Source organism: Nomia melanderi, chromosome 14, assembly GCF_051020985.1.
Source record: "Nomia melanderi isolate GNS246 chromosome 14, iyNomMela1, whole genome shotgun sequence".
Lineage (NCBI taxonomy): Eukaryota > Metazoa > Arthropoda > Insecta > Hymenoptera > Halictidae > Nomia > Nomia melanderi.
Window position 1 is genome coordinate 3149291 of NC_135012.1, and position 27691 is coordinate 3176981.

The 27691-nt window shown below is 41.9% G+C and overlaps 1 protein-coding gene and 1 long non-coding RNA gene across 2 annotated transcripts in view; one reads left to right on the plus strand and one right to left on the minus strand.

The window, feature by feature from the left end:
• The window catches only part of LOC143175274 (uncharacterized), a 152916-nt gene that overhangs the window by 57593 nt on the left and 67632 nt on the right, over positions 1-27691 (minus strand). The window contains exon 2 of the long non-coding RNA XR_013000032.1: positions 5122-5235. This is a non-coding gene — a long non-coding RNA (uncharacterized LOC143175274). The remainder of the gene's footprint in view (positions 1-5121; positions 5236-27691) is intronic.
• The window catches only part of LOC116427029 (uncharacterized), a 138860-nt gene that overhangs the window by 44731 nt on the left and 66438 nt on the right, over positions 1-27691 (plus strand). The gene's annotated exons all lie outside the window — the stretch shown is intronic.

Genomic DNA, 27691 nt, shown 5'->3' on the forward strand with positions numbered 1-27691 from the left:
CGACCGTCTCCGCGGTGTTTGATCCTTTGAACGCCGGCGCGACGGTTTCGAACTTCGGTGTATGATATTCGGAGATGTAAATTAGTAAATGAATTATTTCACCGTGCTACGGAATGTTGCGGCAACCCGAGAGTGTGTTGAAACTATGAAACACCGAATTGAAGTGAATTAACGTTAAATTACTAGACGGACCGAATTGACGCACTTCAGAATTTTTATTTAATATTTGAATTATCAAGTTCGCGGAAGATTTTCTATTAACCCTTTGAACTCTGTAGGCTCCAATATTGCAGCAGTTACAATATTAAATATTTTAATGAATCTTAAAGAAACTACCCTAAAATTATTCGATTTGCATCCGAATTTTGTACTAAGGAAAATAAAAGATCGAAGAAATCTTATAGCATTTCTAATTTTCGCTTAATACTATAAAAAGTAGTTGTAGTTGCTGATAGATTACAAAACAACGTGGAGTGCTAAAGGTTAAATTGTATCTGTACAAATATAAGACTAGACTCTTCGAGTCTCGAGAAACGTATTGTTCTAATTTTGATAAATAATTGGAAGTTGTAATTATTCTGTAGTTTTACCGTTAAGAATCGCAGACGCAGAGTTTCGTTTCACGCGGCAAGAGCTCTTAGAAGTTGGAGAAGTTAATTTATTATTTGAACAAGTTCCCAAGAATCCATTGTCACGAGTGGATTTCTTATTAAACGATTGGCAAGTTTGCTTGTTACAGTTCTCGTGTTCGCGCGAGAATCCGCGCGAAGCCGGCAATCACCGATCCGCAATCTAATGTCTGCGGCGGGAAGATTAATATTTGATCCCGTACACGTCCGCGCGTCGTCCGTGGATCAGTTCCATTAAACCTTCGTCGAATAACATTTTCCACTCTCATTAATTATGGAGTTCGTTCCCGCGGCTCGGATCGATACGACGCGTGTAGGTATTCGCCGCGCGGAACTCCGTCGCTCGCGAGTTACACACGTCGCGCGGCTCGAACGAGACGAGCCGGGGGCGGAGGCGGCGGATGTATACAGTAAGATCACCCGGAACGCGCAGTTACATTTCGCGCGGCACGAATTTTGCGTTATGCAGGAGCCAGAGATCAAAAAGTTCGAGCTGAATAACCCGGAATAAAGGTTGGAATTAAATAATCATTTCTATTCGGGCCTGTTTTATTCGTATTCGATCGAAACGATAAGAATATGAAATATCCGCTCGAAACGATGGAAATATCAAATTTCTGATCGGACCGATATAAAATTCACTCGGTTACATGGAAATGTGGAATAATTGAATAATTCAGAAGACAGGTCAACTTGGAACGCAACAGAAGAGAAGCGTAGTAAAACAGTTGCAAACATTGCTGTTTCAATATTCAAAACAATCATACTGATTGCTCTTACATATTTCAACAAACTTTGAACTACTGGAACTACTAGATACTAAGAAAATAGAGATACTCCTGCGAAGAATGCTTAATGAAGCTAATTCAGTGAGAAAACTGATATACTAGTCAATTGGAATCTTACTACGCTTATGATTTCGATGAAGAAATCTGTAAAAATCAAGTGATCGGTAGTTCTAGTGTTAACGCTTTGTACTGAACAATATTTCTTATTGCAAACATTCATTATTCTCTGACGAAATATTAGCAATATCATTGCAACTTACATAAACCTGCACAAATTATGGAGCAGAGATATATTATTTCTTTCATGTGTTTCGCGTATACTGCGTGAATACGTGAAATATTGAAAGAAAATAGCTTTGTTCCCTAATTTATGTGTGATTTCTTGATAGATTAATTTTGAAGGATCTCGTCTACATCTAACTAGAAAGGATTGAATATTTCAAGCGAAAAACTTTCGAGTGCAAAGAGTTAACACATTGCGTACCGAGTAATTTTCAGAAAACTGAATTGTGCAGATGGCAATTTTTACTGAGGTCAACTTGTATTACTATACATAGAAAAACAGGTATATTGTTGTGTAATATATTTTAAATAGATAATCAATTCGAATTAAATTTTATATTTTTTCAATACTGTGGTAATTAGCGAAGTTGCATAGCTAAGTGTCTTTGTAAAACGAGATTCAGTTTTTCTGTTTCGCAATTATTCATATCTTAAAAGCACTGAATATTCGAAATGATTTTGAAAATAAATTGTCTCACTCGAATACTATAATTAATGTCTGAAGAAACCGAAAATAATCTACTACTACAATATTCATAGCGATTTCAATCGTATCAAATGCTCGGTAGTTCTAGTGTTAATCACTGAGAAGATTGTTATTGTTTTGAAGCTACTATAGAAACATTAGGAGCTTCTAGCGTTAACATTTTCTAAATAATCTATTACTGTATCTATTACTACAATATTCATAGCGATCACGTTTCAATCGTATCAAATGCTCGGTAGTTCTAGTGTTAAAGCGATCACACTCTGAAATTCGTCACGAAAGTCGAAAATCTTCTTCAATTCCACGATCTCACGGCACAGAAACACCAATCGCCATTCAATTTCAGAATCCGAAGCTCGCTTGAACACAGGCGTGAAAACACGCGTCGACCCCTTGATCCGGCAGCGTCGCGTTATTCAAACCGCCCCGGGACGCGTAACAAGAAGGACTAGTCGCTCCAGGGAACAATGACTCCGTAGAATGGCCCGGGCTAATTATCGGTCGGGGATCGATCCGGCGAATTAGCCGGCTGACTCGCGGCGGCGTCCCAGAAATTTTTTTCGAGCGAGCCCGGTTGCCCCGTGGCTGGCCAGATGTATCGGCCCGCGGACCTCTGGGAAATGGAAAGCGTACAGGAGGCAGCCTTATCACGGCGAGACCGCCGTCGAATCGACGTCGCGGCGCGGACGGTAATAAACGCGATAAAATCTAGCAACGTCCGAATTTTCTGGCGGTGTTCCTACCGCACGCGAAAATTACCGTGGTTCGGAAAGCGGAAAACGAGAGAGAGAGAGAGAGAGAGAGAGAGAGAGAGAGAGAGAGAGAGAGAGGTGGAGGTACATACCTCCTGTCACGTTTCCCGTTTCCGGTTGTTTTTCCTTTTCGTTTTCGGTTATCCCGCTCAGCCGCGTGATAAAAAAGATAAAGGGAAATAAAGGGGATGGAATTTTATTAAAGCGAAATTGCGGATCGTAACTCCGCTCAAAGAATTCCGCGTCTGTCGGTGGAATTTAGTTGTTTGCTGAGGTATCGTTTAATTGTCCGATTCCGCGCGGGTTCATTCCGCTGTAAGTGGGTTGGTCCCGTTCGTTCGGATTACTCGTGGTTTTTAAATGGGAATTTCGGGGTGTCTTCGAGTAATGAACGAACAATGAATTTATAGAATTGTTTTCGAGGTGGGTGGTGTTTCAGCATTGTTTCGTTGCCGTACGCGTAACGGGGGTTACGCGTTCTGATAATTAGACAGTGAAAACAATGAGAGATAAATAATTCCGAGTCCCTTTGTTCGCCGAACGTAGGACGAGGAGAACGAGCTACCATTGTTGTCGAAAAACCAATTTATGAAAAACGTATTCGGGATTCAATGTACAGTAATAAGTACAACTGTGCATTGCGAGTGCAACTTATTAATGTTCCATGTTGATGTTCGAACTTTAGTAATTAATGGAAGAGTATATTGAAATGAAGGTGATGCTTCGCCGAAGGTGTATTTAAATGGAAATTACTACTTGAAATCAAAGTAGATTCCAGAATTTTAGAGCTCGTTTCAAGCGTCACACATCAATTGCTATTTCTCAAATAAAAATCATTTGTGTAGCAAGAACTACTTACCAACACATTGATAGCCTTCAAGATTCCTCACGAGTGTAGCCAATTTTTCGAGTTTTGACCAATGGTAGCCAACACTGTGCGATCCATCGATGAAGAAGCATGATCCGCGAGTTCTTACCGAAGTAACGTGACACCGCGCGTTCGACCCGCACTTTCCTGGCGGCCGGAATAACTCCGAAGTTCGAGGACGTTAAGAGGGCGACGGACACGTCCATGCCGATATTAAAATATGTCTCGCGCCCGGAACAACGCGGGGGAATAAAAAAAGAGAACGGTCGCGGGGGCCGTGAACGAGAAGAGTTAGGGTAAGTGGCGACGGTGGGGTTGGCCCGGAAACTAGCTGCGACGGGAGTCAAAGTTTAAAGTAAAAGCCGAACGGGGTCGGGCGCGGAAAAGTTGCCCGGAGACTCGACAGGAGTTTCGCGCGGGCCAAGAATATATGGTCGATGTCGCGAGGACATGTCGTCCTTATCAAATATGGATACACGAAAGTCGTATAAGTTGCGGGCTTGCTTGGGCGAAGAAAAAAAAACGAAGAGATAAGAAGCATAAAGACTCGGATAGCGAACGATGCCAGCGAATATCTGGAAAATAATATTACTTTGAAATATATAATCGGTATGAGTTCATTTTGGTGATATCGTATCGGATTTCATGGAAGTTGCAGGAAATATAATTCATTAGGGCAGCGAATAAATTACTGAGGAATAAACAATAATCATTATTTTTGACGATTTTTCAATTCTCTCGCCGATAGGAATTTAAACAGTTATTTACTTACGAATCACCGAGTTAAACTGAACAAATTAGTATCTGGAAAATAATATTACTTTGAAATGTATAATCGGTTTGAGTTAATTTTGGCGATGTATCGGATTTCATGGAATTTTTAGAAAAATGTAAATATAATTCATTAGGGCAGCGCATAAATTACTGAGGAATAAATAATAACGATTGTTTTGGACGATTTTTCAATTTTCTCGTCGGCGGAATTTAAACAGTTATTTACATACGAATCACCGAGTTAAACTGGAATGGCCGTCGATTTTTCCGGAGTCCAATAAATTCTTCCTCGGTCGGTGTGAGCGACAACTGAGCGACGGTTCAACAGCGAACGCGGAAAAATACGAGCTGAACATTCGCTTAAACACTCGAATAATTCACCGAGTTTGCACGGATTCCCGTTCAATTTAAACGCGGCGTAATAAACTTTCCTCCGAAACAAATCATTCCCCATATTTTCACGGAATCAGGAGAATAGAATCATCTCTATCACAATTTCACGAGCAAATTCGTCCGTGCAGCGCACGCTAAATCTACTTACAAAGCTGACCGCGAACCGCGAAATCCTCTTTCCGACATAAACAACGTTACATTGCTTCTGTATTGCCGGTGGAACTCATCTCCGACATGCAAAAAACCGCAAGACCAGATGGACCTAGACAGACGAAAAACAGTAAGTAGAAGGATCATCTGGTTTCCCTTGATAAAAGGAAAGCTCGACGATCGTGGACGTTTCAATACGTTTCACACACCGTCTCCTCAAAAGTATTCTCGTAATTTTATTTTAATAGATTCACCATTTCACAATAAAAATTCATCACCCTGAATTAATCATTAACCTCTTGCCTTATAATAACACGTTAGACTCATAGCGAATGTTTTAAAAAGAATTAAACTGGGATAAAATAGCACTGAATACTACTATAATATTTTATACTATAATAAAAAACAACAGTACTGAATTCTCTTAAATTCAAAAGAAATATTATTCTTCCATTACCAATAATTAAACAAAGACAGAATAATACTGAATACTACTATAATATTTTATACTATAATAAGAAACAACAGTATTGAATTCTCTTGAATTAAAAAGAATTATTATTCTTCCATTACTAATAATTAAACAAAGACAGAATAGTACTGAATACTACTATAATATCACATACTACACTAAGAATCAACATTACTGAATTCTCTTGAATTCAAATGAAATATTATTTTTCTATTACCAATAATTAAAAAACGACAGAATAATACTGAATACTACTATAACATCAAATACTACACTAAGTATTGACAGTACTAAATTCTCTTGAATACAAATAAAATACTATTCTTCTCTTACCAATAACAATACTTCCAAGCAACATGGACCCAGAATTAGTCTATATTTCAACAACTTATCACTGGTAAATCCTCTCGATCAAACTCGAGAAACAAGTCATAAAGCAAGTGGTAAACGAGAACGTAAACAACGTCCAGTCCCTTCTAGTCGAATAATTCGTCATCCGACGTATAAAGGGCAAAGGCTAGGACCCTGGTTTAATCATTTTTATCGCGGGGGCCGAGTCTCGTTAGAAAGTTGCGTGGTAGAAATTTTTTCATCACGAACTAAGGACGAACGGTTAAAAGAAAAAAAACGGAGAAAGAGGAAAGTTTGCCACGAGACTCCTCGAAACTTCGTTCTTCGGTCCCCGCGCCGTTTAGGCGGGCACAGGTCGTGGTTTTTTCGTTTCCATAAATTAAAGGGACGAGTCGCCGGCAGATAAAGGGTGTTTCACGAGCCAGCTGAACAAAAATTGAGATTTATCGGGCGAGACCTCTCCGCCGGTCGCTTCCGGAGATAACTGGGCCCGTGACACGGCCATGGAATACGTAAAACGATTCCGAGAGACGTCAACGCTCACCCAGACGGAGGAGCAGCGTTTCAACCGTCGCCGACACGTTTTCGGCTAATGTTAAAATATGCCTGGTCTGGCCCCGTTTCGCGGAAAAACTGGGGGCGCGGGCGGAGCGGCGAAATAAGAGGCTGACACTTGAATAATTCCCGAGTGGATCCTCATGAATTGCAGATCGGTGTTTCTTGTGGATTAAATTGTTCGAGCTGAACCCTGGAGGGTGGCAACTGATACCCGTGGAATTAGGAGACAATTGCTCGCGGACATTTTAATGGTTAATTAATGCGTTGTTCTGTGATTAAGCGTTTGGATGCTAACTTTTGTGGATGTTTGATTAACACGGTGAATGTGGGGGTCATCGGTGAGCACAATTAACACGTTGAACGCCGCACGATTTTATAGAACAAAATGCACAAACCGGAAAAAAATATAATATTAAATCATTTTATTGAATTGCGTTATTATTATTGCACGCTGATCTTGCTCAATGTCACCGCATTCGATAGTATTGATATTAGTCAATTAAATGAACTATAGTAATTCGATTTAATTGGGGGTCATCGGTGACCCCCATGGCATTCAACGTGTTAAGTCGAATTATTATAGTAGTCAGTAGAGAGCATTGAATATTTCAAGCGAAAAACTTTCGAGTACAAAGGGTTATCACATTGCGTACTGGGTAATTTTCAGAAAACTGAATTATGCGGATGGCAATTTTTACTGAGGTCAACTTGTATCACTATACATAGAAAAACAGATATATTGTTGTGTAATATATTTTAAATAGATAATCAATTCGAATTAAATTTTATATTTTTTCAATACTGTGGTAATTAGCGAAGTTGCATAGCCAAGTGTCTTTGCAGAACGAGATTCAGTTTTTCTGTTTCGCAATTATTGATATCCCAAAAGCACTGAATATTCGAAATGGTTTGAAAATAAATAGTTTCACTTGAGTACTATAATGAATGTCTGAAGAAACCGAAAATAATCTATTACTACAATATTCATAGCGAGTACATTTCAATCGTATCAAATGCTCGGTAGTTCTAGTGTTAAAGAGTGACAGCTCGAATGAATGATTACAGAGATAAGAAATCAACCGGGATTCTTGACCCGGAAGTGCATGTCCGCCGGAAAAAGCGGTGACGAGGTGGCGAAGGGCCGGGGGGGGGAGGGGTGGATAAAGAGAAAAGGGGACACGGGCGACCGAGCGAAGAAACAGGATCGGGAATAATGGCGGAGAGCGTTTTACGTGGTCGCTTTGATGGATTCGTCGCGGGACAAGGTTTCCCTTCGACGCCGGGGAAACGCTTTGTTCCTCGTTAGTGTTGTGCCCGCAGCGGCCGGTGATTCTTCCGCGCGAGTAAGCTGGAAAGACCGCTCGTGGAAAGTGGACGATCCTCCGAAGACTTGCGTCGTTGCTCGGCCAGGTATGAAGATTTATTCGACGAGGAATCGCGCGTGCCCGGCTTCGCTCGATCCTCGCGACGGGACACTTTGCAAGAGAGAACCGTTTTCATGTGGAAAATACTGTTTCCTTCATATTTCTTGGAAAAGGAAATTGTTCGAAATATATAGACATTTGTAGAGTAGTTTTAACACATTGCACGTCAGCCCCGTGATAATGAGGATTTTTAGTCTACCGTTTAATTGCTAGCACTACGTTAACCTTCTATGAGCCGAATTTTGTTTCGTGATTATAACAAAATTTACGCAGTATGAAATTAATAAGTATCAACATATGAACACAAATTAACAATGTATTCAATAGTTTCAACAATTTTATTGAAACGAATATATTTTGTAACTTTGAAGTTACAATGACGTTGAACGTAGACGCCTGTGTGTACAAAAGTTTAAGTTGGTTAATTATTTAATGTCGTTTGTCATTTTGCAATAAAAAATTGAATACGTCAATTCAACTCGGTATATTGATGTGTGACTTCGAAGTCACACGAGCCTATAGAGGGTTAATGTAACAGTTTAGATATGTATAACACAAATCCAAACTGAAATGACAAAATCGAATTCCTTATTCTTTCTCACAAGTTACAAATTTCGGTTTGATTTTAAAAATATATTAGTGTTACTATAGTAATCGAGAGCTAGGAATAAATATATGTGTTTAATAAAATAAAGCTAAAACTATGGTATTTTATTCAATTATCTATTCCTATGTTTTTTTTTAAATAAAACATATTTAAATTCCATTAATACCACACATTTATTAACTACTAACGGTCCGGAAGTATTTCAAGGATTTGGATTAGATTGAAAATAAATTAATGATTTTCCAGCGATTCGGGAGGGTCTTGATCGTCGTGGTTTAGTACCATTGAGATTAGAATATCGGGGAAACTGTGTTTGAGATTATTGGAAGCATTGAATGGTATTCAACTGCTTACGAGAGTGTTCATATTGATACTAGTCGTTATTAAGAACAATGCTCTGCGCCGTTTCGAAATAACGATAAATTAATTTTATGGATTATTTCAAGTTTAGAAGTATCTCAAGTTTATTTACTGATAACAAATACTGTGACATAGATAACGAAAGAAACTCGCAGAAGTTGACTTAGCATGATACTTAACGTGTTAATTGTAAATATTGCAACAATAGTGATAAACATAATAAAATGATTTTTGCCGTCATAAACGACATCGAATCTATTAAGTAAACGTGCCATGTCATTAACCCTTCGCCGTACAATGACGAGTGAGACTCGTGATGAAGATTTCTAAACTAATTCAACAAGAATCAATGTTGTTCATTACCCACTGATCAAAGCAAACAACTATTTTGCTATTATCAATGTATTATCTTCAAATGAAATTTCCATCTGAAGTAGAATGAAAAATTGTGTTGTGTTTCTTACAAATTGTCGATAGTAAAATATTACACGAGCTTAGTAACGAAAGTAAATAGTACGCCAAGGGGTTAATGGTTAATATCGATAAAAAACATTGTACGAATGCCGGAATCGTAATCAAAAGGAATTGATTAATTATTCAAGACTATCCTACATCCGTCGATGTTAATCATTATATTCAACGAAGGTAATTCGTTAAGCGATTCCGTTTTTATTATCGCGCGTTAAAGGCTGAATACAGTACTCCCTCAGGAGTGTTCACCATAAAATTTTTCGGTCCGCGGAAGTCATTCCGCGAAAGTCTGGCCGTGTACCATTTCTAAACATAGCCGGTGCAGTAAAAATATTTCGTCTCCGTTTATAGTTTGACGTCGGAGGTGGTTACTATAAATACAGGAAGGAATGTGCGGCGTAAGTAGAAATGTCGAATAACAGTCAGACGCAGCGTTTGGCCGTGACTGAAGTCAGAGAATGGCCGGGGCGCGTCTGACCATTACTGTTCACTTCCACTTAAATAAACGTTCATAACTGCTCGCCGGATATTGCGTTGCCCGGTGCCCACGGGACAATAATTTTTTACGAACCGGTCGTTGGAAGAACTGCGAGACCGATGAACCGCGGACAATAACGTGCGCATCGAGTGCGCAAGTAGAAATAACGAGACACGGTCAGACACGCAGCGGCACTCGCCGAATCGGCGACGCTTAACCCCTTAACTTGTACGCTCCAGTTAATTCGAGCGCGCCAAACAGGCAAAACTGTGAAAATAACAATGTGAAAGCATAGAAAAAACATCGTTTTATTGATATTTATCATTTACATGGGATTGTAAGCTATAACACTTATTTATTCAAGAATAAAATATAGCCTTTTTCCAAGGAACAAAAGGGCAGTATATCAAAATTGATTTTTTTTGGCCGTTTTTTTTCAAAAAAACTGCGCGTTAAGGGGTTAATCCATCGACAGAAACGGGAGCTGCTCTATTAAACAATATATTTTCCTATCTGCCACTCGGTTTTCTATATGAATTTCCAACGTTTCGAATTATGTTAGTCGTCCCTTCGTTGAAAAAGGGATTCTCCCCAAGAATCAATTGACAAAAAAAAGAAGCGTGTTTTTGGAAGCACTCACCGATTTCAAAATGAGCGTCGACGTATGAACCCTTTGCACTCGTTTTTCAATGGAAGTATTCAAGATTTTCTGACAAGATATAGAAGATAGTTTGAAACTAATTTGACGATAATTCATAGATAAATTAAGCAACGAAGGAGTTTTATTTCAATATTTCCCGTAGTGCAAAGTTCCATTGGAAACATTAAATATTCAACTTGATAGTTTTGTTGTACCGAATCAAGTGGTGACTGACCTCTCGAGTGCAAAGGGTTAAAAGTATCCTCTAACGCAATATATTCTCCACACGTTAACAACAAAAAGTTCTCAAAGTCTATAAATAAGAAAAGTTCGAAAACCGATCCAGCCAACTTTTGAACGCTGTACATCATATGCGTAGAATGCTGCGCGCACAATTAAACGTAGAACAATGTACGGTATTATTCACTGAAAATATGAATTATAGGGTTACAACGATCTGCACGAGCAGGCTGTATAGAATATAATAGAATTAGAACGCACAAATCACGTAGAACGCAACGTAATCCGACACGAAGCGATACATAATATTATCGAATTAGAATATGAGCCCGTATAATAGCCGCGAAACACCATCCGCGTAACCGAACAATATAAAATTACCCGGTACACCCGACACGACATTAACGATGTCCACCTTCGCCATTAGAACGGCCGATCGAACGCGATTAACGACATCCGTCCGGATACCACCAGCATAAACGTCGATCTCCTCGCGATCGCGGTTAACGGTGGTTCCGCCTTTTCAGGTGTCGCGTGCAAATCAGTAATGTACGAAGCGGCGCGTTGCGTATTATTAACTACGAGATTGCGAAACAATGCACGATGAACGGCAGACCCGGTTAAATTACTCTAATATTAACGAGGAAACGCGCGGATCGGACTGGAAATGTGGACGAAGCCGCGATAAAACGTAATTAACGAAGTTGGCTTTGGGGTCGGGCTGACAAAAACAGTATTTAAATTGTTTGCGTGGATTAATGAGACGACGCACCAGAAGCGGCAGCGGGAGGGGGGCGCGATCACGTGTTACTCGATGGCCAACTCGTTTCCTCCATTATCGGGAACGATCGGGAACCGTTTGTACGACCGCGCGAAAACAAGCGCCGCTTTTAATGGGCTCGGTTAATTGCGAGACCCCGCTTCGGCTCATTACTTGGATTATGAGCGGACCGATCTTTATGCGGAATATAGTTTCTCGAGGCGATTCGGGGAAATAAGGGTAATTTCTTCGGTTGGGAGTCTGAGTATTGGGGACGATGGTCTTTTTGTTAGCCGATTTTAAATGGGGATTATGGAAATCGTAGATTTTGAGGTTGGTATGTATAGTGGAGATGTGTTAATTAACACTAGATCTGAGTATTGAATACGATTGATATGTAATCCGTATAAAAATTGTAACAATAGATTATTGTCAGTTTTTGTAGACATTCATTATAGTGTTCGAATGAAATTATTTATTTTCAAGATCATTTCAATTATTGAATGCTTTTCAAATATTAATAATTGCGAAACGAAAAGATTAAAACCAGTCATTTTGACTGGTACGGTAGTTCTAGTGTTAATAAAACTACTGGGTTGTTAGGGTGATTTATTTCTAACTTTTTATGTAAATTAGAGTACGTTTTTTGAGATTCAAAGGATTTCCTAGTATTGTATCTATACGAATATTCAAGTTTAATTGGAAGTCTTTCGCAAAAAATATCTTCGTAAGTGGCATATTTGGAAAATAGTTCTGAAGTGGAATTTAACTCGTCCGGTAATTTTAGTGTTAATTTAGAATTTCACCCTTTGCGGACGAATGTCTACATTTCGGCGAGATGAAAGTTTTCTATTTAAAAAACTAAGTCGTGGACGAATGATTTGATTAACAGCAAGATATCAGTACGTAGTTTCCTTTTTCGATATTAATTATGCAATTGGTAAGTAATTCAGCTTCATGTGCTGAAGATTTCGAATATTTTACATATAGTGTTACTATATTATAGATAATGAAAGAGTGGATCTTGAGTAATCGAGAATTAGGAATAAATATATGTATTTAATAAAATATGGAAACAACACTCTCACTCATTCTTACATTCACTCTTCTTAAAAATACCTTAACCTACGCTAAAAATTCTAGATACTACGTATAGAATCTCCGTCCGCAAAGGGTTAAATGAATTCTGGTTGTAGTTAAGAGTATGTACTGCAACGAAGAGTGTTAAAAGACTTGAAATACAAAAAGTAGAAGATAAAGCCAAGATATTTGAAAATGTTTACGAACAGTTCTCTGCGTCACGCTGTATTCTCGCGTTCGCAGGATTCGCGACCGTCGTGAATGCATAAAACACCCTGTCTAATTATGATTAACGCGGAACCGTGAAACGACGCGACGATAGGTTGTGTCGAACCGACCGGTGGCGGAGTTTGTCGCTGAATTCTCGGTGTTTAATGCAATCCCTGCCGCGCGATTGCCAACGATTCGACGTCGCTGCAACGGAATCTCGCCGCGGTATGCGGGGTTTGAGAGTCGTTGGATATGATTTGTGTTCGCCGGAGGTTTTGTTGCGGATGCTGGATGCACCGGGTGATGAAAATGTAGGCGAGAATAGCGTAAGTTCGTGGGATTCGTATTGTGAGACGCATTGTAGCTTGGATTTATAAACGAAAAGTTTTTCGAGAGTACGAAAAATTTAGAGATTTTTTCGAGAATACGAGAAATCGAGAATAGTTGAATTTATACAGTAAAACTATGAACTTTTGTATTTACCATTAACCTTTGTATACTGTGTGATTACGTGAAATATAGAAAAAGATAGCTTTGTTCCCTAATTTATGCGTGATTTCTTGATAGATTAATTTTAAAGGATCTTGTCTACATCTAATTGGAAAGTATTGAATATTTCTAGTGTAAAGGGTTAATATTTGAAGACTAATCTCGATAATGGTTCAGTGATATTCTCCACCTTAAAAGAACACTGCTGGTTCGTTCGAGTTAATTGCGAATAAACAGTAGCGCTGCGAAGTGAAAAAATGTAATTGTTCTAGCTGAGATCGTTGCCATCAGGAATACTGAATTCCAATAAAAATTCTTTTATACGAGATTTCGCGCTCGGACAAATCTACGTTGCTAGTAAATCCGACATTCACAGCGTTACTTACGGTAAGTAGGAACAGTAAGCAATGAGCAGACGCTTCAGCCAAGTCACGTTCAATGCCACACGTATCCAGCTGAAATTCACATTCAATTTCAACAGCAAAACGTCGTTCCACATTCTTCACTGATTTTTTCTAATGCAAGCAATCTGTATATGCAGGACGGTCCGCTTCAATGGAAACAATCATGATCCACTCTTGTAAGATAATACAAAGTTTAATTGCAAATATTTCATCTAACAAATTCGATATTAATATGTTGAATGCCACTCGATTTCATAGAGCAAAATGGAGAATGTATAATATTAACCCTTTGCACTCGAAAGTTTTTTACTAGAAATATTCAATATTCTTTGATGAGATACAGAATGATGATGATGAAACTAATTAATGAGATAATATATAAATTAAGAAGGAAAGTTATTTTATTTCAATGTTCCATATATTGATGCATCACACAAAGCTTAATATTATATATAAGACTTCATAATTTTGCAAATCAAATCAAGTGGTGACTGAGTCACCATTTTTATAGATATTAAAATAGATTAGATATAAAAAAGATTGGATATAACAAAATTACAAAGTGTTGTATATAATATTGAGTTTCATATAATACGTCAATGAAATATTTCTATACAATAGCTTTGTTTCTTAATTTACGTGTTTTCCCATTAAATAGTGTCACCTATGTCTCATCGCAATATGTCGAATGTTTCTACAGAAAATTCTTCTGAGTGCAACGTGTTAAATCACTGAACTGAATTGCATTGTTGCACGTTCTAGCCGAATCTCATCGCATTAAGCAGCATTACTCCTAATATAGAAATGTCCTCAAATGATCATCATTCAGTCGAGAGTATTACAATAATTCGACATAATTGTGCTCACCGGTGACCCCCGGATTCACCGTGTTAATCAAAAACCGAGGGGATACCTCGAAAGACTACCCCGCAGACATAACAATCACAAACCTGGAAATGCCCAGTACGTCCGAGCGAGCAAGGGTCGCAAAATGTAACTACTAAAAGTAACTGCCCCACGGGACTCGCAGGATGTCCGCGGGACAGCTCAATTCCCGCCCGAACGTCGGAAATAAGCAATTCGGGGGAAGCGTTCAACGCGGATGAAACTTTCCCGCCCCGCCGGCCGCGATCGCCTGATTAAAACGATCCGGATCTGTCGCCGGTTTCAATTCGGCGCCGGAACGAAAATATCCGGTGGCATAAAACCCGACGACGGGCTCCGTCCGCGCCGTCGCGCGCGGCACCGCTCACGGCTGACGAGCGTAATCCCGCGGATGAACCGTGAACAGCTGAAGAAAGGGAGAAAGCCTTCCGCCAACCTCGGCGAAGGAACAAAAAAAAAAAAAGACACGAAAAGAGAAGAAACAAAAAGAAACAGGGAGGGGGGACGGGAAAGAAGCGGGAAACGTGTACAGCCGTGGAAAAATACGAGCGGCCTTTTGTCTCTATAAAAGGAAAGAGCAGGCCGTAAAGGGGTGGCGCCTACAGGCCGTGCAAATAGTATTGGCAGCCAGTGGCAAGCCAATATTGGCACCCGCGGGACGCCGGAGCCGAATCGAAGATGCGCGGCTCCGCTCGGGCAATTCCGAAGTCGCCGCGAAAATCTTGCCAACCGTGAAACACGATTTTCTTCGAAATATTTCCCTCTCTAAATGCATTCCTCTTTCTCCGACCACCCGTTTCACCATCGACCAACCACCCACCCACCCTTTGCATTCTTCTCGACGCGTTTCCTTTTATTTACCTTCGTTTGTGGGCGCGGCAGGACCGGAGACGAGAATTTACTCATCGGCGCGCGGGTCCTTTTAACCCTTAACGGTCGATAGGTTTTTAGTAATTCACTTTAGGCGTGGAATAATTGAATGTCGGTTAGATGCAGAGGATATATCGATGAGATTTGAATGTAATACGTCGTGTACCCGTCGAACTCAGGATGAATACACCTAAAGTATATTTTAATGAAAGACTTGTACCTTGTATTTTTCAAACACATTGTATTTTTCAATTATTCAATAATAACACCTTATATTTTTCAATTATCTGACTGTGACGCCTTGTGTTTCTCAATTTTCTAACTATGGTACCTTGTCTTGTCCAATTTTGTAACTGTGACATTTTGTGTTTTGCAATTTTGTTGCTTTGGTGCCTTGTACTTTTCAAACACATCGTATTTTTCAATTTTTCAATTATAATACCGTATATTTTCCAATTATCTGACTGTGACGCCTTGTGTTTCTCAATTTTCTAACTATGGTACCTTGTATTATCCAATTTTGTAACTGTGACATCTTGTACTTTTCAATTTTTTGAAAGTTCCATTTGAAATATTAAATATTCAACTTGATAGTTTTGTTGTATGGAAACAAGTGGTGACCGTCACCTCTCGAGTGCAAAGGGTTAATGGTTGATATTTCATTCTACAACGGTGTACTTCGACCATTGCCACTCAAGCTCTTCCGGTTCTTTTAATTCGCCCCTTCCAGCAGCGGGAGCTGTTCTGTTTATTCATACGCCGGAGCGGGAAATTATTCATTACTTTCGCCTGTCCGCGAGCCGTTGTCCTCGTGATGTTATTGCAGCCGAGGAAGCGCGCTTGTGCGGCGAGAACTTCTCCGGCAGGTGAGCGGTACACGAGACGTGCGACAGCATTGTTTTGCAATCAGCGTTTCTGTGTTGCTATGTAATGAAATATCGACCGTTCGATTTCTTTCTATACAACCGTTTCGATTTTCAATTTTTTGGAACACACTGCTCGATAGACACGGAATTGTTCGCAGTTTTTCTATATTGTTCTTTGCTTTTCGTTTATTCCCGTTGCACGACTGCGTCGACGTTTGTTTTCGGATTTTTTTTCAAGGATGAAGTTTAGCGACGAGGAAACTGTTCGGAGAGTTTTCTGATTTTCTCGGCGCGCGTTTTGTTTGAAATTTTTCGTTTCCGTTCGTTTTGGTACTTCTCGGAAGTTTCCTCGCGCCGCTTGCTCGAACGAATTTCACAGACGAGAATTTTTCAGCTCGATGTTCCTTGCGACACTTCGATCACTCCTCCTCCCCGTCATCGAGTCTTTGTGTTTCTAATGAGAGCGAATTTGATCGGAGAAAAAGGCGGACTTTTTTTCTAGTTCGATAGCAGCGGCGGGACTCCGCTCGTTCCGCCGACCTTTGTGTCTTTTGTACCGGTGTCGTTTAGTCAAGGGGAGAATTTTCAGTTCGAGTCTAATGAAACTTCGGTCGTCTCGAGCGTTTTTGCGTGGAACTTCCCTCGCGGAATCTATTTTATTCAAGGATGGGAGAATCTTCAGTTGCTTCCTTTCGAATACTCTTCGCGCAAGTTTCTTCGAGTAGTTTTAAGAAGATTATTATTCTATAGAGCTTAATTCTACACTTTATCGTAGATGAAGATTCTAGAAAACGTAGAAACGAAGTTACAATCGAAAACTTCTTCACTAGTGCACATCCCTCGTTCAAACCTACATCTTTGTAGAGTATGCGAGAGATTAAGGTGTGAATGAAGTGTAGACGGTTCGCCCTTTTGCATGTCGATACTTGGGGGCCTGAGAGATAGTCCAGGCCCATTGACAAATTTATGACCAAGGGGACCACCATGACCTGGGTCACGTACACCCTCGTCTAAAGAGTTTTCCTTTTTAGAACAGCAACTGAGGAAAAGCAGTTAGTCGCCGTTCCTCGTTAGAGCCACATCGCGTAATAAATATATTTAACCTGACTATGGACTTAGTTTTTATTTTAATAATCCTACAGAAGAATGTTTATAACCAAGCGGAAGGAGTGTAGGGCATGCGAGAAATTAAGGTGCAAATGAAAAATGTTTATGACCGATAGGGATCGAGTGACTGAGAAGAACGTTTAGGATCCAGTGACAGAGCAGAGATCAAGGTACGAATGAAGAGTGTTTCGGGATCGAATGTTAACCCTTTGCACTCGAGAGGTAACTCTCTCACCACTTGATAATTTGCAAAATTATAAAGTCTTATATATAATATTAAGCTTTGCATGATGCATCAATATGTGGAACATTGAAATAAAATAATTTTCTTTCTTAATTTATATATGTTTTCTCGTTAATCTCGAATATCTCTAGTGAAAAACTTTCGAGTGCAAAGGGTTAAAGACTGTGAGTGAGAGGGTGAGTGCAAGAGAAAGGTAGAATAATCGGGGATGAAATAAGGTGCGTGAAGGCAGCGAGGAAGGGCAGTCGGAGACAAGCGTTGGAGTCAAGAAGTATTAACTCTTTGATATTTCGGTGAGATGAAATGCTTAGATTTGGAAGACTAAGTCATGGAATGATCTAATTAGTCGAACAACAAGAGATCAGAACGTACTTCTCTTTTTTTCTTTTAACCAGTTAAGTGTGGAATTTAGTTTGAAAAATCTTATTGTGCGCGCAATAAAATCAAATAATGAAGTGTATACTCGTTAAATGCCGTCCAAATGCACTGAAAATATATCCTAACGAAAAACTAAAACGAAACGAAGAGGAATTACATGTTCGTCTGTAAAAATAAATAATCCATCATTGAAAAAGTTAGCACCATTAAGAGTTTTAAGATGACGTGTATACTCGTCAAACACAGTTAACTGGTTAATTAAGCAATTTATATATAATTTAGCTTCATGTGTTGAAGGTTTCGTACGTTTTGAAGAATCTTAGTCCGCAAGGGGTTAAAACTGTATTAAAACCCATAGAGTATTGCTCATTACACCTCTCCTACACAGCACACACATTGAAAATCATCGTTATATTTTCCAAACTTTGATTTTCTCCTCTAAAAATCAGGAAAACATTTGCAAACCAAACCATACAACAGTCCCAAAACAATTCCCAACAACTACCCATCCAAAGCCAATAACACCAAGATTCCTAGTTCCGCGCGGAACGAGTAACAGCATTAATTACCAAGAGGAAAGGTATTAATATTCAACGATCCAATCATCGTTAAACGGCAACGATTATTATCCGAGGTCGTTCGCGAGAGCCGGGGCGGAGGCCGATTACTGTAACCGCTCGGGAAAGGTTCTCCCGTCGCGCAAGAAGGACTCTCGCCTAAATTGACTACATTCCGGTCGGGGTTTTTGCTCGCCGAAATGCACGTCTGTTCGCGAGTTGTCGGGGAATTTAACCGTGGGGCTGTTTGCCGAGTTTTCGAAATTATTCAGTAGCGGTATCCGCCGGAAACGGAGGTAAAAAGCGGCGGAACACGAGAGAGAGAGACAAAGAGAGGAGAGAGAGAGAGAAAGCGAACGATAGAGTAAGAGGGAACATCTTCGGAAAGGGACGCGAAACGCGGAACTCATTTCCAATGAAAATTAGACCGAAGATCACGTGGGACACCGGGCGATCCCTTTCTCCGCCTGAACGTCGGTCTTAAATTCCGCTGGGTGGAGTCGCCATCTTGGCGGCCGCCATGCTGCGTAGCTTACGGTCGGCCCGCTGCCAGGCGGCTAGCTGCTACTTTGCGTGCACGCGTGAAATTACGTTCATTTGCAAATTGCCGGGATCGCGATGCGGAAAATAGCCTGGTTTAATTCGCTTGCCCGCGGCTCGATTGTTTCCGACAAGGGACGCGGCGCGAGTTGTCGCCGGTGGATTTTTCCGGCAGCGGTTGTCCTCGAGATGCTCCGGAACAAGATAAACTCGCGATCTCAGCCGGGATTTCAATGAATTAGCAATTTAATGAGGAAATCTCTATAATTCTCACTTAGTGGCCAACTATTCCGTTCCATTATAATTAGAATGGATCTTCCAGCCTTTGCACTCGAAAGTTTTTCGCCGGAAATATCCGAGGTTTTCCGACGTAGACGTCATTCCTCGAAACTAACTAACGAGAGAGATAATTACGAAACGAGGCTATTTCGTTTCTATATTACACGAAGAAACATTATACGAATCGATACAATAACTTTCTAACGTTGCTACACCGATCACTCGAGTGCTATTAATCAGAGTTACTAACATAAATCATTTAGACTCGCAAAATACTCGTATCACCGGCGAAACTTCGGATCCGGCAGTTCAATTACTAAGACGATCTTCCGACTGGCTCGTAAATCACTGTCCTGAATTCAGCTCGAACGAGCTTCTACGAAAGTATCCTCGAATCGTTTAAATATGAGATCCCGTCGCCGCGGAGAGTCTAAATATACGAGCGCGAGATCGATCGGCGGACAAAGCGTGCCGTAGATAATCAGCTAACGATCGGACCACCCCGCGAAGGAGCCGGCAGACCGTGGGAAGTGCCGGAAAGGGGTTAGCCCGCGTGTCTGCGTGCAACCGGCGGGTGAAACCTAATGAAAGGCCAGGTGAAAAGCGCGCCAGTACCACTGGGAGAGAAAAGGGCCGTAGGGGGGGCCGCGAGTTTATCAGCGCGGCTCTATTTTTTTCGAGGAGGAGGGAGCCGAGCTCATCGAAAACCGAGCCAGCCAGCGGCTTTACTGATTAAAAATTACCGGCCGTCAAACTCTCGACCGGTATCATTCAGCTGCGCCGAGGCAAGTCGAACTATCCAGCGATATCCTCATTTTTTCTATCCCCGAGGCGTTATTTCCCTCTCCTTCTCTGTCCTTCTCTGGGCCTGTGCACTCGTTTTTTCGTTTTCGTTCTGTTTTCGGTGGGTCTACGATCCTTTCTGTGATCCCCTATTACTATCCTCTATGTGTATTATTATGGTAGGTCTAACTTTTTCCTCGGTGTTTCCTGTGGTCTCGTTTCTTCGGTTTTGGTTGGTTTTTACTAGGTCTATGATGCTTTCTGTGATACTATTATTATTTATTGTGTTTATAGTCATGGTTAGGTATATCTTGCTCAGTTTCGTTTTTACTAGGTCTATGATGCTGTTTGTGATACTATTATTATTTATTGTGTTTATAGTCATGGTTAGGTATATCTTGCTCAGTTTCGTTTTTACTAGGTCTATGATACTTTCTGTGATACTCTATTATTATTTATTATTTATTGAGTATCACAGAAAGTATCATAGACCTATTAAAAACGAAACTGAGCAAGACCTAACCATAACAATAAACACGATAAATAACAATAGTATCACAGAAAGCATCATAAATCTAGTAGAAACGAACCGAAAACGAAGAAACGAGAACACAGCGAAAACCGAGGAAGAAGCCAGATCCACCAAAATAAACTGAGCAAGAATATAGACCTAACCATGATAATAAACATAATAAATAATAATAATGCTTCGGTCTTCTTGCTCAGTTTCGATTTTACCAGGTCTATGATCCTTTCTGTGATACCCAATTATTATTTATTATATCTATCACCATGATAGGTCTTTCTTGCTCAGTTTCTACCATATTCTAGTTCCTCCGTTCCCATTTCGTTTTCACTAAGTCCATGATCCTCTCTGCGATACCCTATTATTATTTTCCATGTGTATCGCGGTACGTCAATTTTCTCGTTCACTTCTATGTTTCTCTTCTAACGCTCCCTATGTTCATCTTCCTCGAACTAGATCTTCCCCGAGTCTATTTTTCCACCGCGCGATCTTCTTCTTTATGTGGACTGTTTCGAAAGTTGTGATGGAATCTTGAGAAAATGTCACGAGTGAAAATTGTAGGATAACGGTTGCGGGCGCGAGGCTTTGTTTTCAAGGGAGATAACTTCGTGAATTTGCTACACTGGAAAATAAGATTCGTGGAACTCGCCTGGCAATGCAGTGTTTCTGCTTAGTTTGAATGTTAATCTTGACGTCTGCGTTCATTGTTTATCCGTTGACTTGATTCTCCTAACGAATGTATTTCTTACGTTCGTCTGTTGTTACCCGTTGTTTAATTTCGTTCAAGGCTGCCACTTTCTTCTGTGCGAATCCTTTCTTTCATTCAGATTACACCCTATCCACCCGTTGATCTCGTTCTCTGTTCGTCCGGCGGGCAAGCAGGTCTCTTTTCCCTCCATTAGCAGAAAAAATAGCTGCTCCAGCTAGCCTCTCCAGCTTCTCCGTGCTTCCTTTCATCCGCTTGTTCCCCACGGCCAATTGTCCGACCCGGAAGAGACGTTTCGTGGTATTTAATTCGCTTCTGAGCTGGCGCCAGGGTCTATCGTCCCGACTCTTTGTGCCAGCCTTTAAAGAAACGCTGATTCGACGGTGAAGACGGGGGAAACGTGGATATCCGTGTCGCAGGATCATTGTAGACGATACACATTTCCAATCAGAAACGTTTCCTCAATCGTGCTTATCTTATTTCATTGAAATACGTGCTATATTCTCAAAGAAACGAATCCTCCTTTACAATAATACCGATTCGATAAGTAAAAGTTACGGTTGCTCCAGTTCACGAGTGAAAACTATCGATCGTCGATTTAAATAATACGCGTTTCCTTCTTTCCGTTCGATAACCGTACGGTTGTCATACGCTGCAGCAGTTTACGTGGCATTTCGCGCGTTTTGTCCCCGGCTAATGGGAATATTTACGTATTTATGATACGAGCACTCGCGAGATCAACGCGAACGTGTTCGAAAATCGTTTTTCAATAGCAGAAACGCCATTGGCGATTCCAGAGAGCGGGGAATTCAATTATGCTACGCGTGCACCGCGTAAATAGGTGAAAGTGCACTCACACTTTTCATCCCGAATGATCGAGTGTTCGCGGAATCCGCCGTTAACATTACAGCGCCGTTGAATCGCGGGTGTTCCGGTGAACGTAAAAGAGCATCCCACTGTTCCCAGACTTTTGTTGCATTCCGAGTATAAATTAATTGGAATGTAAACGACGATCGAGCACGCTGAATGAACTTCCGCCGTCAATTCTATCATCCGATGATTTATGCGAGGCCGGAGTGCACAATATTTGCTCGGTCGCGAGGTCTTGTCGTCCAGTTGTCCCATTAATTTTTCAATGATGAAAACAAATGTTTGCACGAAGGATATCGGCGAGCTGTCGACAACGTGAAATATAAAGGCCCGAAGGTAATTATCGTCGCGTCCTGGCGGAAAAATATACGAATCCCGGGGAACGTCGAGCGGCGAGGGAAATTTTCCACCGTTTAATACATTCAATGGTTATCCATTCACGAAAATCCGCCGCTCGGGGGCACGCGGATTTTTCTATAAATAAATATCGCGCCGTCCACGGAGGATGAATATTTTCTGCCTCTTTGTCACAGGCGGATTCGGCCACTCGCTCGACACTAAATTCACGCGGGAGTTTAGTGCGGCAATTCGAGGACTTTTAACGAGAATTTCGAGGGTGCTTCGCCGCTATCGAGTGGCCCGATAATTACGGTTCAACGCCATCGAAGTTCACGCGGCGCCATTCTTCTCGGATTCTTGGATTTTAATCACCGCGACAAGTTGAATCCCCTGGACTACTGCCACAGGAACCAGAACCACAAACGGTTAATTTACGTGTTTTCTCATTAGTTTCAAATAGTGTCACCTATGTCTCATCGGAAGGTGTCGAATTTCTAGAGAAAATTCTGCCGAGTGCAACGTGTTAAATTAATGGACTGAATTGCGTTGTTGCACGTTCCAGCCGAATCTCATCGCATTAAACAGCATTATTTCTACTATAGAAATATCCTCAAATGATCATTGTTCAGTCGAGAGTACTACAATAATTAGAGTCGAATCCCCGGTAATACAGTTTGGCTGACTGTACACCGTGCTGGACTACTGCCACAGGAACCAGGGAACGTCTACGTGTTCGTTTCACTGGTCCGACTGTATATTTCCCACTTTTACTCTGTATACGCGAGACTGTCTGACCACATGAATATTTATGTTACTTAGACATCGACCTCTCCGTGGCGCTGTTGGTTAAACAGCATTTTATATTATTTCCAGGAGTTTCGGAAGCGGGCCTGACTATGTGTTGTCTTATACTACTCGAAGAAAGGTACACGCGCCTGGGGCAAAAATTTCAACCTCGTTCCACTTATAGGAAATCGTTTCTCCTATTGTCCGATGAATTACGGACCTATACTACTTACAGAGAACTGTACGGCTGGTAAATCCTGAGTTTCTACTACTTAAATCACGTATAAAAGCACGAAATATCGCAAGTTTTTACTCCTCGGTAATAAAATACCCGCATTTGTCCGGGAAATTTTCGCGTCATACCATTCGGAAAATGTATCGCGAAATGTCATAAGTTTATACAGCTCGAAAACACAGTGGCCAGGCGTAACTGAAAAATGATGCGGCCGTACAGCGCGCGGGGAACTTTATACGCATTCGTCCGCATAATTTCCATGTTATATACCGCCGGCGCAAAATTCAACGACCGTTCAAACGAACAATTTCGACACTTCGCCGACAGGAAATTTCCACGCGTAACCGTGCGCACAATTTCAGCGTTATACCACCCCGCCTGTCGCCCCGGTTCTACAATTCCTAAGTAGATTTACTCGTAGCCCGATCAAACCGGTCCACGCAATCCCGTCCGCTCGAACGGGGACCTAAAATCCCCTCATAAAATCCGCGAAAATCCTGTAAATCTCGAGGAACTCGCGTCGAACGCCACGTGAACAAGTTGCCCGGGTCCGCGCACTCTCGGCCGCGGCGTATTATTTATGGAACACGTATTTTAATCGCGCCGGTTGCGCGCGAAAACACACCGGCAATCGGCCGTACGGTTTACGATCCATTAATCCGCTGCCCGTTGCGAACGATTCATTTCCATCCGAAATAAACGTCAGCAATTTATACCCGAACCGTCACCGCTCGATACGGGATTCGTTTCTGATCTCGGCCGCGGCCGCGCCGCTCGTTATTGCCTTTGTTCCGCCCGCGACGCCACCGGCCATTTGACAGGATTTAATGGACGCGTCGCGCGGCAAACGCGCCGCGACTTTCTCGCGCGCGCCCGCCGAATTATACCCCGCCTCCGCCGAGAGCCAGCCGAAAGAACCTCGATCCAACGGCGGTGAGATCTCGTCCAATATCGGGCCCGCCAAACCGAATCAATTTCGATATCCCAGTTTCGCGGGCTTTCGAACGCGGCGAGCACTGGTTTCGAGCGTTTATGGGACTCCCGACATGAGTATTCATCGTTTATCTTCAAGCGAGATTTCCTGCGATTGAAAAGCGAATAATCTCAGTGAGCTTCACTGTAGTTAGAAGCTACCGATGAAATCGCTGTATCTTCCGATTGGATCAAGATTTACGTATCAAACAATTACTGTGTATTCTCGGAACACTGAGTAACTAGCTTGCAAAGTTTGAAATCGATGCGTCCAACGGTCTCCTTAAAAAAAATCCCTAAGGAAGCCACCCTTAACTTTCCATTCTCCAACGGTCGTATCTCCACTTTCATTGTCCCATCGAACTCTCTCCGTTAAGAATTCATTATCCCCGATCAATTATCCCGGAACGGTAGACTTTATATTCGACGACGTTCAATTTTCAGGCGGCGCGAGGGGGAAGGGCGCGCGGAGGAGCCGATGGAGGAGAAGGTTCTTTGATATCGCGATTAAATTTGTGTTTCGCGCGATCGCGCGGCGCGCCGCGGCGTCAAAGGGAAGCCTCGGCGTCCTGACAAACGCGCGTCGAGGGTTTTCTCGCCTAAAATACCGTCGCCGCGTCGCCGCGGATCGCGCGATACTATTTTCCGGCGAGCGCAAGAGCTTTAAAGCGATCCTTTTTGCGAAACAGCCGTCTAGGGGGCGGCGACCACGTTCCCGCGTCCTTTATAGAAGCGACCGAGGGAAACCGGCCGCGAGGCGAAAAGAAGAAACCAGGTTCCAGGCTGATGAAGTTACGCTTGATCCTGTCCCTCCGCGTGTCCCTCGCCCAGCGCGGCCCGTATTCTTTATTCGACCGTCCCCGCTTTCCCCCCCAAACCCCTTTTGAAACGCCTCAGACTTCAGCAAACCGGAGAAGAAATTGCAGGGAAATATCGGATCCCCATCAATGGGCAGCCGGAATTTTTTCGCTCGTTTTTCCATTTTCGTGAGGGTGGCGGGCTGGTGCCACCCCCATCGATTTTCCTCACCGTTAAATACTTTCCTGCAGCCTCGGCGAAAGAGGCAGGAAATTACCGGCAAGTATCAAAGCCGTTCGAACGACGCGGCTCGCTCGCTCGCTCGCTCGCTTTCTTTTTGTCGTTTCCCGAGGACTTAGGCTTCCCTTCTTTGTGCATCGATTCCCGGCAACCCGCGCGCGCCTTTAAACGCGAGCCGCGCCCGCGCTGCGAGGAAATTACCGGGGACATACCGGGTGTGCCGTAAATTGCGTTATTATTCGCGGCGCGAGAGGCTGTTCCCGGGGCTATCGAGTCGAACGCGCGCGGAAATTCGTTACGCGCGGAATTTTTTCCGACGAAACTCTCCGAAAAATCCGTTTAACCGGTTTACAACTTCGCTGGAAGTTCCCGGAATTGATTACGCGATTCGACGCTTCGGCGAGCGGAAGTTTGTTAACGCGGCCGCCCGCGAAAATTGATGGGATTTATTTCGCGACGCGGAAAGTTGGAAGTTAAGATTCGTTATCGTCGCGGCGTTGACGTTATTGGATTAACTTTGTTGTGTCTTGCGAGGATGTAACGGGAGTTTGTCCCCCGAATATATATTGTCGCGGAAATTACATTCGGGAATATAAATCGAGAAGGTCGAAAAACTGTCGGACGATATTTTATTTTTCTTTCTTTTTTATTTCTCTCTCTCTCTCTCTCTCTCGAGTGTCTCGCTATTATAATTGCCGGCGCTGATGAAAAATCCACTAAGAAATCCTTGGCTAAATTAATGTATGAATCGCTCGGCGTGAGAGCATGAAAATCCCGCGAAAATTTCCTAAATGAGAAACGCTTTCCTCCATTCGCAATTTCGTTTTCATTCCGCGTCGCGCGGCCCCGCCATTGAAACTAATAATTTAAGCCCGTGGGAAAAATAAGCGCAGCTCTCGGTGACGATGGAACGATGCTTTATCCGCGTAATTGAAACGCGTGTCGGAACAACGATCAAACTCAATAACATTTTCACGTTGAATCGCGGATCCGCGCGGAAAAAGGGAGGACCGTCCTCGAAATCACCAGACAACGACTCCATCGGATTGGAGTCAATAAATCAGTCAATGGGAAAGTTTCTACTTCTTCCTTGTTACGGTTGTTTCGCCTCGCGGCGGGATCGAAGAGCTTCGTTCGGTCGAGCAACAGTTCCAGCAGAGCAAGCGCATGGTCCACTGAATTTTCGAGGGTTTTCTTTGGCGGCGGTCTCGCGTGACGTTGAAAAGAAAATATTTGGACTTTTATTGTGTTCGGAGATATGTGTTCTTGTTATAAGATACACCGTCCCAGCGGGAACACTGTGTTTGCTTTACTTCGAGTACAAATTTGCTGTGAACACGGATGAACGTTTTGATTCTGCACGGATTTTGAATGAAACTCGGTTTCACAAGAATTTTGAATGAAATTAATAGACGTATGATGGATAGCAAATATGAAACTGGGACTAGTTGGTAAACCATTTAATGCGATTAATCTGCAATTCCCATAAAAATTGTAAAAATAGATTATTTTCAGTTTCTTTAGACATTCATTATAGTACTGAAATGAAACGATTTATTTTCAAAATCATTTCGAACATTCAATGCTCCTAAGGTATCAATAACTGCTAAACAAAAGAATCGCAACCAGTCATTTTGACTGGTACGGTTCTAGTGTTAAATGAATCCTAGTGCAGCGGCTTTTCTATGTTGCTTACTTAACAAATTCTTTCAGGCGGTAGCATTCAAAGGACGATACTCGAATCTCCGTGTCGTGAACTATGACGTTCGAAGAGCATCACGCGTTTTTGTGTTATCGGGATAACCCGAGATTTCAGCGTCGACCTGAGGAGATTGAAATTAAAATGCGGCCTCGGCTGGTTTTAATAGTTAGGGAACGAGGAATTGGAGTTCCGCTCGAGGAATATTGTTTTTTTAATCAACAGCCCGGCGTTTCGGGTGGCGCGCGGAATTTCAGATGAACGACAATTTGGAATAATTAACGGCAAACGTGGCGGTGCGTGTGTCCCGTTCGCGTATCATGTAATCGAAGGCTAAATATTAC